This window comes from Cydia pomonella, unplaced genomic scaffold, assembly GCF_033807575.1.
Source record: "Cydia pomonella isolate Wapato2018A unplaced genomic scaffold, ilCydPomo1 PGA_scaffold_150, whole genome shotgun sequence".
Lineage (NCBI taxonomy): Eukaryota > Metazoa > Arthropoda > Insecta > Lepidoptera > Tortricidae > Cydia > Cydia pomonella.
This window is the reverse complement of record NW_026907793.1, coordinates 218482-234824: the sequence shown is the minus strand read 5'-3', so window position 1 is coordinate 234824 and position 16343 is coordinate 218482.

Sequence of the window (16343 nt, the reverse complement as noted above, 5' to 3'; positions counted from 1 at the left end):
ACCTAGCGGAGGCCCTAACAGGCGATTGTATGTTTTTATTGCTGTAATTTTCGCTTTTCATTTTGTCTTTTTGTATTTGTTCTACTAACACTTAGTTTTTAAACCTTAAATCTTGTCTTTTGAAATAAATAAATTAAATTAAGTACAAAAACGTTTAGCTCTCATTCAAAACAGCGTAACAATATAGACAATACGATAGAAAGTTCCACACCATTAAAGTACCTACAGTTACACAACACGTAAAGGTTACAAACGGGACCTCTAACATCGTAAACACTGGCTTTTCATAAACGTTATTGTGAAGACCTTAAGGTAGATGTCACTGTCACTATCAGATATAACGGAGGTGGTCACAAAATATCTGAACACGCTCCTAACGCCTTGATAATAGAGGCGTGTTCAGATAATTGTGAGCACCTTGTCTGCTCCGATATAGCTGATGGCGACTGTACATTAAGTTGATGTCTTGAATTGACAGCGACGATTATACAGTACTAACAACAAATAAAATACATGCATTTAATGATGCAGGAGGCAAAAGAACAGACGCATGGCCTGTTGGTAGGCAGTTACCGTCGCCCATGGACACCAGAGGAGTTGTAAATGCGTTGCTGGCCTTTAAAATGGGATCAACAATATATCAGTGCCTCCAGTGAATAACGGTATAACACGACTTATTCCCTTTGGTTTTTATTGTTCCATTCGATTCAGCTCATCGAACTTCACAACATATCAAAAGGACATAACTCTAGCAGTTTCCTAACCCAGTTTTTCCAATGTCCCAAAGGTTACAAGTCTAGTGTGCATGAAGACATAAATCACTTTATCCGGCGTTGTCGACGATTGCAAAGGAACAAGTGGTCTCAAGTCAAAGTTATTGACGTACTATAAGGCATGTTTATAGTTATAATTTTGAAGAAAAGAAATAATTGATTTTGTCCCGTTATATTCTTAGACCATTTTGACATAAACCCATTTATACCATTATCCAAGCGTGAGCATAAAGGAACATCTCGTTTAATGTCATTGCTACAAGCAAATATTCTCAGACCATTTTGACATAAACCCATTTATACCATTATCCAAGCGTGAGCATAAAGGAACATCTCGTTTAATGTCATTGCTACAAGCAATATCATTGGACAGTTTCGTATTTATGCCGTGTTGCTATTGGTCTATTTGGTCTCTTTATTTCGCTGCACGGAAATAACTCGATGTGTTACTTTTTACTTAGTATTATTATTTTGATTGATTTATAGCATAGTCTTAACTCAATAAATCTTTTTATTTTTAGTAACTATATTTTAAACGTTTATTTACGATGCTTTTTGTGAATTAATAGTAAATTTCATGAATAAAGTACATTAACTGATACTTCATTATCCAGTGTAACGTGAAGAGAGGTACAGTGTGATAATTATTATTTGTGTCTGGTAAAACGGGTAAAACAAAACATGTTTCGCGGAAGAAAACTTACAGCTTTAGCGATTAATCCACCGAAAAAAGTAAGTGTCTATTTGTTTTTACTGATGACCTATTTGTTGAACGGCAGTATTAAACTTTGTATAAGTAAATTCGTTATTCGAAACGTTAAGTATTATTGTTTGGTTATCGTATTCGTGTGTAGTGTTTTTGTAAGTGGATAGTTCTGTTTAGAGTAATATTATTGTAAGTGAAAAGGGCTTGATAACCAATTCAATAACAAGTGTAGCGGTAGTCATTATTACATATTTTTCGAGTAAATTCTTTTACGTTTTACGCTATGTACCTTTTATAACTATTACGATTAAAGTAGTCGGTACTGACCTGAGTAGGCATCTTATTTTATATAATAATAAAATTTATTATTCTATTAGATTCCGCCTGAAGACCGGACATCAAGATACGAAGAGGTAAGAATAACCAAACATAGATTTATAATATAATGATGTATGACGCCGATGAAGAGCGAGATGATGATAATTGATGTTAATTGAAGTTAATGAAAACAGTTTCATTCTAGCATTATTTGATTATACCTACGGCTTATTTGTAAAATTATTAAGAAAGAGTGTCTTTACGTTTATTTTTTGAGTGTTGATTTTAACGATTTTAAGAATAGCAGTTGATATCATTAAATAATTTAGTCATACATAATGGTTGTTTTATTAAATTGCCTGAATTAACTCTTTCTGCACAGAATTAAAAACTATACAAGTCATGTCATGTCTAAAATACTAATAATTATAATGGCTCAAGTCGTGTTCGTCATTTATGCACGCTGTGCTTAAAGGCATAAGTCGTTGTATGCCTTAAAACTCAACAAAAACCGTGTGTAGGGTAAAGGCACCTATTACCGTGGTAGTTAAGGAACTTTTCAAAAGAGATCCAAAAATTAAGGGTATCAATGCTGTCTAACAGCCAGGAATATTTTTTTTTCATCAGAGCATTTAATGAACTTTCCGTTTCACACGTATTTGGATTCATTTTGGGTTATTATATGTATTAAAATATTTTTTGAAGCCAAAATGACCAAATCTTCTATTACCGTGGCAAGGGACAGGCTGTGATTCTATTATCGCGAATTGAGCTTTCATTACCGACGGTACAATTGGCATGATTTTTCTGCACTCGTTAATAGAAATCAAACTCAAAATTCGAAACCTAATACCAAGGGTTAAAATAATAATAACGACGTGGGTTCTGTATATTATTTTTGTGTCATTAACTTTAATAATGACACAAAAATAAAAAATATAACTATAGGAGTATGTTTAAAAATAAGAGATATATTCGAAGAGATTATAATTACACTTTGGCACAATCATAGTTAACTTACCAAGTACCCACGAGTACCTGTATAACAAGTTATAAGTTGAATGTTTTACATGTAAAACAACAAAAATTACTATTAGTAAAGTTTTACTAAGGACGTATATGACAAATAGGCCTGCCTGTTATTAAATAAAGTAATTTTTAAATGCTATAAAGATTGATAAGAATTTGTCTTACTGACATAATTAGCTGCACAAAAAAAACAAGTAAGTAACATTTACTCATAAGGCACAGCGTAAATTATAGTCGAAATTTTATAAGCTGGACGTTTACCACCTGAGTGAAAGTTTACCACAGTGAAATGGTAAACGTCCACCTTATAAAATTTCGACTATATATAAAAAAACATGAAATTTTTTAATTCTAATATTTTTGATAAGGTAATTAAGTTAAATAAAGTCTCTCACATATTATGTGTTATAATTTACCCGTTTATAATTAATACTTTTCTTATTGCTGATTCTTATAGCTAAAAAAATCATGTCTGAGATTTTGGACTACTGTATAAATAAAATTATATAAAAAAAAATCTAATCGGAAATGTCCGGCAGTTGAGTACCCTTCCTTGTCAGAGTAATAACTGAATCAGAAAACAGAAGAATTTAAATCTGATAATGATAACTGAAGTCTAAATTTTATCAACGAAATCTGTACTTGCGGTACCCTAAATGCGATATTTCAATACAATACCAAATAGTCACTCGGTAATAGATAACTCTTTAAGAGCCTATTACCGACCCATTCGATATTTCTCTGGGTCGGTAATAGATTTCTATACATTCTATTACCGAGGGTAATCTGATCATACCATCGGTAATAGGCTTAATTTGGAGTTTAATTAAACCTAATTCCGACCCATAAAAATAATAAACCACAGATGGTTTTTCAAATCAAATCAAACACGTATATTACAAGCTTCTTGTAAAGACAAAATCACATAACTGGCAAGTAAATTTTAGGTTTTAACTCAAAATAAAAAAAAGTTGACAGATTAAGGGTTCCCATAGAAACAAGGAAATCGGTGCTGAAGTTTTTGTTAAAAATTAAGGGTTAGTTAAATACTTTCCATACCACGGAAATAGCTCTTTAATAGCGTGAATAGATCAAGATTGGAATAAATAAAAGAAATTATAAAATTGATAATTTGTAACAAAACTAAAGAGTAAATAACAAAACTACCACTTTTTCTATTACCGTGGCATACCACGGAATTACTTCCTACAGAAGTAATTGGCGCCTATCACCGCTGTTTTTTATTTTCAATTTTAAACGTATTTCCGGGTCAAAAACTAAGTTAAAAGTAATTCAAAATCGTGTAGAAAACAATACACAACCTCTTAAAAGGCATTGCACTAGTTTATTTGCCATAACTATTACGTAAAACACTAAGTAAGATTGGAGTGCACTTACCTGTGGTGTCACGCGTCTGTATGGAACAACCGGTTCTTGCGCCGCCGTCGCACAAACTGACGAATCGCGAGTTTTTTGTTACACTCACACAAATGCACACTAATGGGCACGATAGACCAATGAATGAGCTTGTTTTGTGTATGCTTTATTTCTTAGGGGATAGATCTGTTTGCTTGCAAAATGCGTATTTGTAAACACCGCGGTGTTAGACGTCGATTTTGATACCCGCGTTAATAGCCGGATAATAGAAGAAAAACGGAAAAAAACATATTTATGGGGGACAAATATTAATCCTTTGGTGTTAAATACAAAGCCTAGCACCTTCACTACTATAAAAACACTTAAGAAGCTCATATTATAAACATAAGCGTTGTCTAGACAACGTAATATCGTTTTTTGCCTCTCCTGAAAAGTGCCGTTTTTGAGTTATGCCTTTATTCACTGGAGGCACTGATATATGATCAATACTTGCAAATATTCCTACTAATATTCTTTAAAATTATTAGCACATTACGAAACTATGTCGAAAAAAAGTGGCTGAGACATAATCGGACAAACAGACGGACATGACGAATCTATAAGGGTTCCATTTTTTGCCATTTGGCTACGGAACCCTAAAAAGGGCCATAATGTAATGTAAAACGGAACGAGCGGCGATAAATTAAAACACGGCCGAAGGGAATGTTTTAAATCGACACGAGTTTTTCCTATTTTCGCACTTGTATCGTAGTATTATGGTATTATTGTAAACATTACACATTTTTTGGATTGTTTCAAATAAATAGTGACAAGTGTAATTTTATTAATAGATTGAGTATGTTTTTTTTAACCCTTTAACTAATATTATTTTTCACAGCAAAAATTTAAAAGTTTACAAGCACGTACGATATAAGATGTTTTTACTTTTTATTTATTTTTAGCAAGAATTATTTTTTTCTTTTGTTGGCCATTATCGGTCAATGGATGTCATAAAGTTCCCATTTTTTAGCGATTAAATATTTATAAGCAATTTTAAATTATTTATAAAATAAGTTTTTTTAATATTTAAAAACATAATTCATTCATTCTCTCATTTTTTTGTAGATATGTAGTTTTATTCGTATCAGTAATCAACCTCGTGGTTCCTTAGAACAAATTTATAAATCTGTTATTACTATTTTTTATAACACTAGCTTATATCTAAAATAGGCCCTTGAGGCATTGTACCAAGGATGCTGGCGGCATTTCCTCGTTGTATCGCAATACTGATACGTTGTGCGAGGAAGCCGCCAGCTCTTCGGTCACCAGTTACGTCAACCAGACGTTTTGCGATTTCTCCAAAAAACTTGTGCGCGCTGGGACCCCAGGGACCTAGAGTTTCAACGCCAAATGGTACAAAATGGTACTCTCTACCGAGGCTCTTATATTTATAACGTTTAATTTGACGTTTGAAATATGATAGTTATGATTATCAACAAAATTAAGCTTGACCAATTTTATTTATACATATTTTTTGTTCATATTTTAGGCAATACCTTGCCAAAGAATTTATATTTTACAAGAAATGGAATAACTTTTAATCGGTCCCCTTGTTAGTAGATTAGGACGAGTATTCTCTCCAATCTATCCTTCTTTTTCCTCGCGTTGTCACGGCTCATGGGAGCCTGGGGTCCGCTTGACAACTAATCCCAAGATTTGGCGTAGACACTAGTTTTTACGAAAGAGACTGCCATCTGACCTTCCAACCCAGAGGGTAAACTAGGACTTAGGTTTTTTTTTTTATTCTCTCCAATGCGGACAGAAATGTATATTTCATTTAAATCATTTAGTATCTAAATAGTATATATAAAATCACTCTGAACTGTCGAAGCCTTTTGTATAGATTTTCGCGTTTCAAAATCACAAATAACTTGTAATTTTCCCCAAAACATGAAATTTGGGTGGAACGACTTTTCTTTCTTGTCGCTTCAGCCAGGCTAAAATAATAGCGTTATTTGTTTTAAAAAAATATACCACGTTCTACTTATGTATTGAGAGACTATAGTGTCAGACCAAGCTAAGTTTGCAGCGATTTGGATAGCCCAGCCTGTGCAAGTGTTAAACGTCATAATTTCATAGACGTTAGACGTTTAAAATAACACTTGCACTTACCTGGTTGTCTAAATTGCTGACAAATTATCATGGTCTGACTCTAAAACTGTCATAAAAATAATTATGTTTGGTTACTTTAAATACCATAAAAGCAAGGATTCAGAAGTGGCCATAAGCATGATAATAAAAAAAGAAAGAATAGTTGATTCACCTATTTAACTCAAAATTCATAAAACCCATAGGTTTGGTTTTCATGTTAATCGTAAATGTAATAGGCCATCAACCTAACCTCATATAATCGTGCGCAAGCGCAAGCGATCAGCGCGCTCGGTCAATGACCCGCCCTAGATTCGTCTCGCGCAGATAAAGGGGTATAGCCGTGAAACGTTTCATTCGAGGGCCGTGTATGTGCAGCCAAGTTCCATTTCCGAAAGATAGACACAAGCCACTTTTTTACGAAAAATTAAATCAATCGTAAAAAAGTTCTGGACCCGGGTATGTCCTTAAACTACGTCCAAAAGAGAGGTATGGGCATTGTGAATGTCATCTTGCTTTGTGTGGTAGGGCACAGCCAGTGGATGTCATTCCAGATCTAGAGCAGAGCCCAACTGGGGAAGTACCTCCACCTTACAGAAAACCGCAGCCAATTAACACTTGACCCTACTCATAATGTTGTGTTCCTGCCGGTGAGTAAGGTTGCCAGAGCTCAACGAGGGGGGTGGGGTTAGGGTCGGCAACGCGCATGTAAGGCTACGGACTGCTTACCATCCGGCAGGCCGTATGGATATATATCAGGACGCGGAGGCCCTTCTTCACACCAGTTGATCCACAGGCAGGGATCGGAAACCGGTATTTTTTGTATGGAAACGAAAACGGTATTTTTTCGTTCTTTGTTAATTACTTCATTTCTAATTAGGCAATCTAATAATACGAAGTCGTTATCTGAAAACACAACTGAGTCCTACATTTAGAGTATAAAATAAACCGAAATATATGGTTATTTCGATGTTTTTGCAAAAAACCGGTTCCGATCCCTGTCCACAGGTACTAACTCTCTCACATACACTATATACACACATACACACACACACACACACACACACACACACACACACACACACACACACACACACACACACACACACACACACACACACTATATAAGTTGCATGTGCGCTTTTTTTTATCTATTAGTATAAATATAAATAATATTGTAAATTATTTATGTAATTGTTTGTGTTTTTAGAAATTGTATAGTTAATGGTATTTTGTCAAGTATAGCATATTAATCTTAATGTTAAACTTGCTTTGCGCTCCAGGGCCCCAAGATACAGGTTTAGCCTAGTTTGGGTTCCACCAGATATTTCTTATATGGAAAAATTGTTACTGGTATACAATAAAAAGATTTTGATTTTGATTTGATTTTTGATACACAAACAAGCTAAATTTGTTTAAAAAATCCTTAGCCAATATGAAGTTTTCACAAATCAAAACTGTTAGGTAAGTTTACTAACGGATAAATTAAAATTTGGATAATAAATCAGCCTACTTAAGTTTGTTGGAATTCCGAAAGTAGACTCTAATATGATGGAATTATTGGTGATCTTCGGAGGTCACAGGTTCAAAACCTGAGTTTTTAAAGTTATGTACGGTATATTATTTGACATTCACCACTAGCTTTTCGCTGAAGGAAAACATCGTGAGGAAACCTGCATACATCCGCGAAGGAATTCAAAGGTGTATGTTAAGTCCCCAACCCGCTTGATCCAGCGTGGGGACTTTAGCCCAAGCCCTCTCGCGCATGAGAGGAGCCTTGTGCCCAGTAGTGGGACGTATATAGGCTGAATTATGTTTATATAAATAAATAAATAAATATTATACGACATTATTACAAAAATTGACTAAGTCCCACAGTAAGCTCAATAAGACGTGTGTGTGTGTGTGCCCACGAACAAGAATTGTATCCTAAAAAAGTGATGACGCGTCCTGACAGTTATAATATAAATGTCTCATTTTCACATAGTAACCGCTGTTTCTCGCATCTGGAACATAAATCTCTCGTGACAGAAGCTGTCCTCAACAACTCGCTAATTATAACCTAAACAAGAGACACTCGGTTCAAAGGGCTGTCCGCCATCTTGATTTTAATATCTATTGTGAATTTTGTATGTTTTATTTGAGCGTTTGTTAAAAAAAGGCAACTTTTATTAATTTTGTATTTTTTCTACATAGAATCACAGGCTATTTTGATCCTATGGGGATAAAAAAAATGTCCCAGAGTTTTTTTCCTATTGTGTTACCATTTCCCCATGTACTTTGTATGGCGGTCACAAAAAGGAAAGTTTGAAAAAGGTATGGAAATTTTGAGACCCTTTTTATCATCTATAAGGATGAAAATGCCTCGCGATCCTGACTAAAAATAACACAAAAGTGGCAAAAAGCCGGCCAAGTGCGAGTCGGACTCGCACAGAAAGGATTCCGTTCCGTACCATTATCTTTAAAAACGGTCACCCATCCAAGTACTGACCCCGCCCGACGTTGCTTAACTTCGGTGATTTGAACTTCGAGATTGGAAAGAAATATGTATTTTATTCTGTTTTTAGTATTTGTTGTTATAGCGGCCACAGAAATACATAATCTGTAGAAATTTCAACTGGCTAACTATCATGATTCATGAGATACAGCCTGGTGAATGACGGACAGACGGATGGACGGATGGACAGACGGACAGCGGAGTCTCAGTAATAGGGTCCCGTTTGACCCTTTGGGTACGGAACCCTAAAAAAGATCACAAAAACAATGGCAAAAAAGTACATGATTGTTTACAATATTGCAATAACCAACTGTTCCTACTAATTTTGATGAGAATTCGAATATACTTCGCTCAATCTTGATTAGATTAGGATAGAAATTATGGGTTAAGTTCTTTACCTTATAAGTGTGCTAGATGTGATACTGTGGCCCTAGTGAAAAAGGGTACAAGTCTCTGACAGCGCAGGTGTAAAGGGGTGTAAGTTCCACGTAACACTTATGCCCTTATACACCTAAACTGCCAGAGACTTGTGCCCTTTTTCACTAGGGCCACAGGATTATTCATTAAGGTATAAGGTAGTTTTTGATAGGGGGCATGCATGTTTGCCTGTCAAATGGTATTCAACACAATAAAAAGCCTTCGAAATCAAAAAAATTATCAAGCAATCCTTAATAGGATCTTAGACATAATGCGGAAAAAGTAACAATCCTATAACACCATATTATTGTATGTTTTTCTTTTGCAGATTTTTTAGGACGGTAAACGTGTTTTTATTCTGTACCATGAAAGGGTTAAAGCGATACCAGTTATATTTTTATATAAATGAATCCATTGACACAAAAAAGCTATTTGTTTTCTTCATGTTTACCATGTAAAAACTATTAATAAATTAATAAATCTTTATTGCTTTAAACCTTACATTACAATTCATATTGTAAAATTTATGAGTAAGACAGGTGTATTAGGTTTGTAACACATTTAGGTAGTGGGGTTGAGCCTCTGCCTCCCGAACTAGGATATTGTAAAATTTATGAGTAAGACAGGTGTATTAGGTTTGTAACACATTTAGGTAGTGGGGTTGAGCCTCTGCCTCCCGAACTAGGTCTAAGCCTGTGACTCGGGAGTCAGCGTTTCCTCCTAGGTGAGCGATTCCTCCTTGATTTGGTAACAATGGTATCAGCAATAGAAATCCGTAGACTGGAAAAAAGGTAAATGACAAAGATTGTATCTAATTAATGCCAACTAATACAGATATGTGTAAGTATGTGTGACTTATTGTAGTCAAGTTATATAAAAATAATGGTCATAGTTTTTGAATCGTAGTTTCATCTTGTAACTGACTTGTACCGTGGTCATTGACTTGGAAAATCTTGAATATGACCAGTAATTTCAAAGGCCGAATGTATTTTTTATCATCGGTCATCTAAGGTCGGACGCCCTGTGGCGCAGCACGCCTTTTAAACATACAGGCTTAAGTAACTTCTTGAGCCTTTGCGTACTTAAGCCTTGGCTAACATAAGTATGTAGTCTATACATTGATACCTCACAGATCACTTGAACTATAAGCATAAAGCTTAGTAGGGTGTCTCTTATTTTGAGGTTTTTTTTTTAATTAAGAACGCCTACCCCTAAATATCAGAAATGAGGAAATCCGTAGACGAACTAAAGTCACCGACATAGCCCACCGGATTAGCAAGCTGAAGTGGTCAGTGTCAGGCCACATTGCACGCAGAGAAGATGGCCGATGGGGTCGAAAAGTACTCGAGTGGAGACCACGGACTAGCAAGCGCAGCGTAGGACAGACACAAGATGGACAGACGACCTTATTAAGGTCGCCGGAAGACGCTGGATGTGGGTCGCTTCCAACCGGTACATGTGGAAGTCCAAGGGGGAGGCCTATGTTCAGCAGTGGACGTCTTATGGCTGAGATGATGATGATGATGATGACCCCTAAATATAATGATAATAGTATCATTCTGGGATAGCCCAAAACACCCAAAAAAATTCAGGACATTCCTGTAATAGGAACCAGTGCCGACTTGCAACTGAAATTCCCATACAAATTACTATGGAGAAATTTGGTCTGACAGTAATTTGATAATTTTTGGTCTGACAGTAATTTGATAATTTTTGGTCTGACAGTAATTGGTTTTGTGTTCGCATCGAGATTTTTTCGTTAAATAATGTTTATATCATCATCTCATAATCATCATAATCATAAATCATTTATTCGTGGTAAAACTAAATGTACATACAGAAGTATATATAATATTACAAAAAAAAAGATTTAAACATATTGAAATAGTTAACCACGAAATGGGCTCGCCTCAGCATAATGCTGACCTGCAGGTCAGCGCTGATCTTCCGACGAGACCATTTGTGGGCCACGATTGCAACTGTACGGCACGGCCTCGTAAAACTGAACGCATCCACTAGAGACAGCTACTAGCGCCATCAACGTGTATGACACCTTCAACATCAGAGGGGTCGAAAGTGAGTTGCCAGGTTTGAAGATCGGAGACTCTTTTCTTGAACGTTTATAGTTCATATCGGTCTGGAACTACCACGGGCGATAGTTCATTCTACAGTTTAGCTGTGCGGTGCGAGGCAGGAAGTTTCTGGAAAAACGCACAGCTGAGGACCGCCAACGGTGCCAACCATGTATAATTCAACTCAGTGGTGATGTTAACATGAGATCAAATAAACATCTTTCCATCCTGTAACTCCTGCTGGGGCTGTAACCATTTTCTTCCACTGACTTCGGTCCTAAGCAGGATGGGTAACCTCCTCCTTATCTCCAATACACCCAAATCTTGCTCCACGAAACGGCGCCAAGTAAATTTAGGGCGATGTTTCCGTTTTCCGGGCATCTTCCAGGTCAGGGCCACTTTGGATAGGTGGGTGTCAGGCTTCCTGAGGATATGCCCAATCCAATGCCATTTGCGTGTTTAGATCTCCTTGTGTACGTGTGTTTGTCCGGTTATTCTCCACAAACAAAATAAACATCAATTGGTAAATTCAAATTGGTCACCAGCTTCTAAAGTTCTAAGAACCTCATGAAACGTGAACCATAATTATAATTATTGTCTTCTCATCACAACTTGCAGTCATCACTGATGATTGCGCTCCATATACGTCCTGATCTCAAGCACAATCCATTTTATACTCTATTACACTGAGATAAGGTCAAACATTATATACACGAACGTCTGGACCTCGAAAGCGCAGCCTTTAAAGGACAAATGACAGGACAGTAACTGCCCTTACAAAAGCCGTAACGGCCATCGAAACCTGCATTCAATTTTCTACCGTATCCTCACACAGTAAGTCTCAAATTCAAACTGCTTTTTCAATGGCTCTTACGGTTTTTGTATGTTAAGGTTTAGTTGTTGACAGGTTACATTGTAATGACAGGGTATTAAGGGGAAAAAGTTGAGATGGCTTTAAATTGTAGAGCAGGGTAATTGTAATGAACCTGCGTTTGTCTTTTTTACCAGAAAAAGCGGCTAACAGCATGTCGGGCCATGCTCAGTGTAGGGTCCGTTAGTTACCATTCAGTCAGAACAGGCTAAACGGGGGTTATTAGTATCATGTAAGTACATACATTACAAGCATTAGGAAGTACCTTCGCAGCGCTTTGTACTTACGTCTTTTTACTAAGAAGAGAAGACTTTTTGCAATAACTCAAAAATGGCTGGACCGCTCATATTCGCTATAGTTATCATTGAAATTATATATTAAGCTTTTGTTTTAGCGAAAAAAAAAAACAAAAAAAAAATTGTTTGTAGTTTCGTCTTTTATATTAATTAAAGTTTAGCATTTGCCATTGGTATTAGCTTAGAATGAGAACCTCTATAACCTTCAAACCTTCAAGAATAGAGCCCTCTTTCATCTTGAGTGCCACCCCACACTTTAGCGATTTTGAGCGTCGGCGTCTAGTCAGCGCTATGGAAAATGGCGTCGCTGCGTAGTTGCGCCAACGCAGCGTCGAGCAGCAGCCATAGAGTTGACTACACGCCGACGCTCGGGACACGCTAGTGTGGGGTGGCCCTGAAGGCCGGCAACGCACTTGTTACATCTTTAGTGTTGCAGATGTCCATGGGCGTCGGTAATCGCTTACCATCAAGCGATTCGTTTGCTCATTGCCTCATATGTTATGACGTAAAGTACAAAAAACTATTTATAAACCTCTTTTTGAGAACATACCGTTCGAGATTCTAAAAATAGCATTTCAACTCTTTCAAGCAACTCAAAATGAACTCAAACCAGTTTCGGAAATGACAGTTGTCACTTTCGAGTGCTAAAAGTATAAGTAGTTGCGGTGGCGTGACCGGAGACAATATTGGGGTAAATTACGACTGACTGCCAAATGTCAGTTGTCATTATCTTTTCACTGCGTTTTATTGGGCTCTCGTTTTGGGACGGGAGTTGGTAGTGAAAAATCTACGTTAAATTTTAGAATATAAAAAGTTGTACAGTGAGCATTAATAGTAGCATAGGAAACAATGTGTCAAAAGTATCTGCCATCCTTGTCTACTTTTCCTAATAGAGATATATACAAATATATAAATTAACACCTTAACGCATGCCATAAAAATATTTCGTTTAAATTTGAACTTTAATACCTGTATAAATAAGTGTCTGCGACGGATCCTAGGGATTAACTGGCCACGAACTATCTCAAACGTCAGGTTGGGGCAGATGACTGACCAGAAACCTATAGGCCAGGAAATACTTGTAAGGAAATGGCGATGGAATGGACACACGATCCGGAGACCGGACAGCAACTTGTTCGAGCAGGGTCTTCGCTGGCAATCGACTGGCAGTTGACGGTCGGGGCGGCCTCGTACCACATGGAGGCAATCAGTTGAGAAGGAGGCTGGCTCAACTGAACTCGACTGGAAAGAGCTGGAAGCAGCCGCTCAGGATCGCGACAAATGTAAAATTCTTCTGCAAGCCCTATGTCCCCAATGAGGGATAACAGGTTTACATCATCATCAATAGCTGTCAATAGGTTTAATATTATAACTGCCATGTATGGTTGCTTATACGGTAAAGAGTAACTCTCTTCTTTAAGCTGACTCACGCTAGAATGGTTTAGGGATTGGATATTGGATACAAGAAATTTATTGATAAAAGTCAATGTTTTACAGGTCAATTTGAGGTAGGTACATATTCAACTAATACTAGTAGGTACAGCATTGTTTGGATAAATATCACTTATTATAAAATAAAAACATGTTTAAAGCAGAACAAATACATAATCAGTAGTCAATAGGGTCGCATATATCTTTCAAGTCATCATTTAAAAAAAAAGACTCATTAGTCTTTTGGAAATAGTTTCGTGACTCTTCGTAGCATCTGTCATCACGATATGATTTTTCTTTTCGGTTGGCGTTTGTCAATGTACGATTGTCATCTTAGGCTTCCAGGTTAAGGCCGTGGCATCCATTAGTTTACTGAAGAAAGCATCATGTGATCACTGATACCCGTCATAGAGAAATATGAATGAATCGTCACAAACTTATTCTATATTAATACTAAAACAACACATAAATTCCGCAACAATCTTCCTCAAAAACATCTATAAACTGCCCATCCCCACCCTGCAACAAGCCCGGCCCAAAAGTTCCTATTATGCCGGCAGCATTCCCACGCTGTATGGCGATGGAAACTGTTTGCACCGGCCAAGAACTAGAGCAGGGATCATTACCCTTTTCCCGTAAACGCCTGCCCAACTCCCTAAAAAGCTCCAGAGCCTCACTACCCCAGGGTCCAGCCGTCTCCACAGCGACCGGTACGAAATGGTACGTCACTTCCAAGGTGGAGTAATTAATGAATTATTCCGTCAGCCAGCTCCCGCGCTCTCGCAGCACGGAAGTCCCACTTTATAAAGCGATAACTCTTATCTGTATATTTATCTGATCTTTCCAAAACGTTGCGATTTTATCGCATTTTAAAGGTTTTGGGCTCGTTCGGTTAATGTTCGAGGAACGATGACAATCATATTGTTGAGAAAGTCGAGATGTAAACATTTTCATCATCATCGTCATATCAGCCTTTTATCGCCCACTGCTGAGCATAGGCCTCTCTTCCAGTACGCCACTTATCCCGGTCCTAAAGTAACCCGCAATCTTGAATGTCGTCCACCCATCGAGCCAACGGACGCCAGGCACTCCTTTCGCCTGAAAGCGGCCACCATTCTGTTAACATTTGGTCCAACCTGCCATCACTGTCCCGCCCAGCTCCATTTTAATTTGGTGATAAAACATTTTATCACCTAGTAACACATGTAAAGGTACAGTTTCAATTCAGACTACACCATCATTTTATTGCTGAAGTATTCCTGCTGCAAATATCAAAAATCCGGGCTTTTAACATAGATTTGATCTGTTCAATTAATTTAATCACTTTTTCATATCATGATTGAGACTAAGAATCATAAGATTTATTTGAAGATCAAATCGATTGGTAAGCTTGTGATTAAATTTGTAATCAAGTTGTTATGATTAAAAATAACGTTTGTAATCTTTGTTTCAATCATTTAATTTAATTTCATTACATTGAATCCTTGCGTGTGTGTATTTATTTTAAGATTAGTTCTATTCATTTTTATATTTAGATTTTAAGTTTTATAGGTTACTTAGTTATATAATTCTGTTATTTGATTTTTTTTTTCTTCTTGTATTCAAGCTTCTTGGAATACATATAAGAGCTGAGTAATAACATTTAATATATGAATATATGTCAATTAGGCATTAAAAATCCAATATAATTAATTTTAAATATAATAACAATATAATTTTGCTTTTAAGAAATTGCTGTTGTCAAAACACAACGTAATAGCTGAATCATCTTGACTTCTATTTGTCAGCCTAATGATCTCATTTAACGCACATTACACATACATAAGTACCTAGAACTTGGACAACAACTTCAACTATTTACAGAGGCCCGCATTACGCGCACAAGGGGCCAAAAGCCTTAATTATAATTCAAACATCAACACGTATCATTAAGCATGGGCACAAAGTGTCACGCCCAAGTGCAGAAAGCTTTATAATTTCTAGCAGTCCGGCGTTTAAAGGAGGGCGCTTCTCACACCGATATTCAATTCAATTTCAATTATTTATTTATTTCGAATGTAGGCAGATCCATATAGTGTTAGTAGAGTAATTTAATACACACATGACACAGTAAGATAGACAACACAAATAGGTAGTATAATAAATGCCATACTTGCTAAATCACTGTCTGACACTGCCTTTACTGTTCTGAGGTATCTTCTTGCCCTGGGCTCCACGGAAGACCAGCGCTGTAGCATATATATGTTAGAGCATATGCTGAGTGGTGTCCAATTGTAGCCTCTATTACAGCATCATCACTGTAACTATTGCATGTTAGTATAAGTTACAAGTAGTTATAACTGTTTAGTGTATTAGATCTTCTTTCTTACTTTTTTTGTTTTCTAATGTGGTGCTGTTTGTAGATGGTTTTGCAATAAACGTTTTTCTAT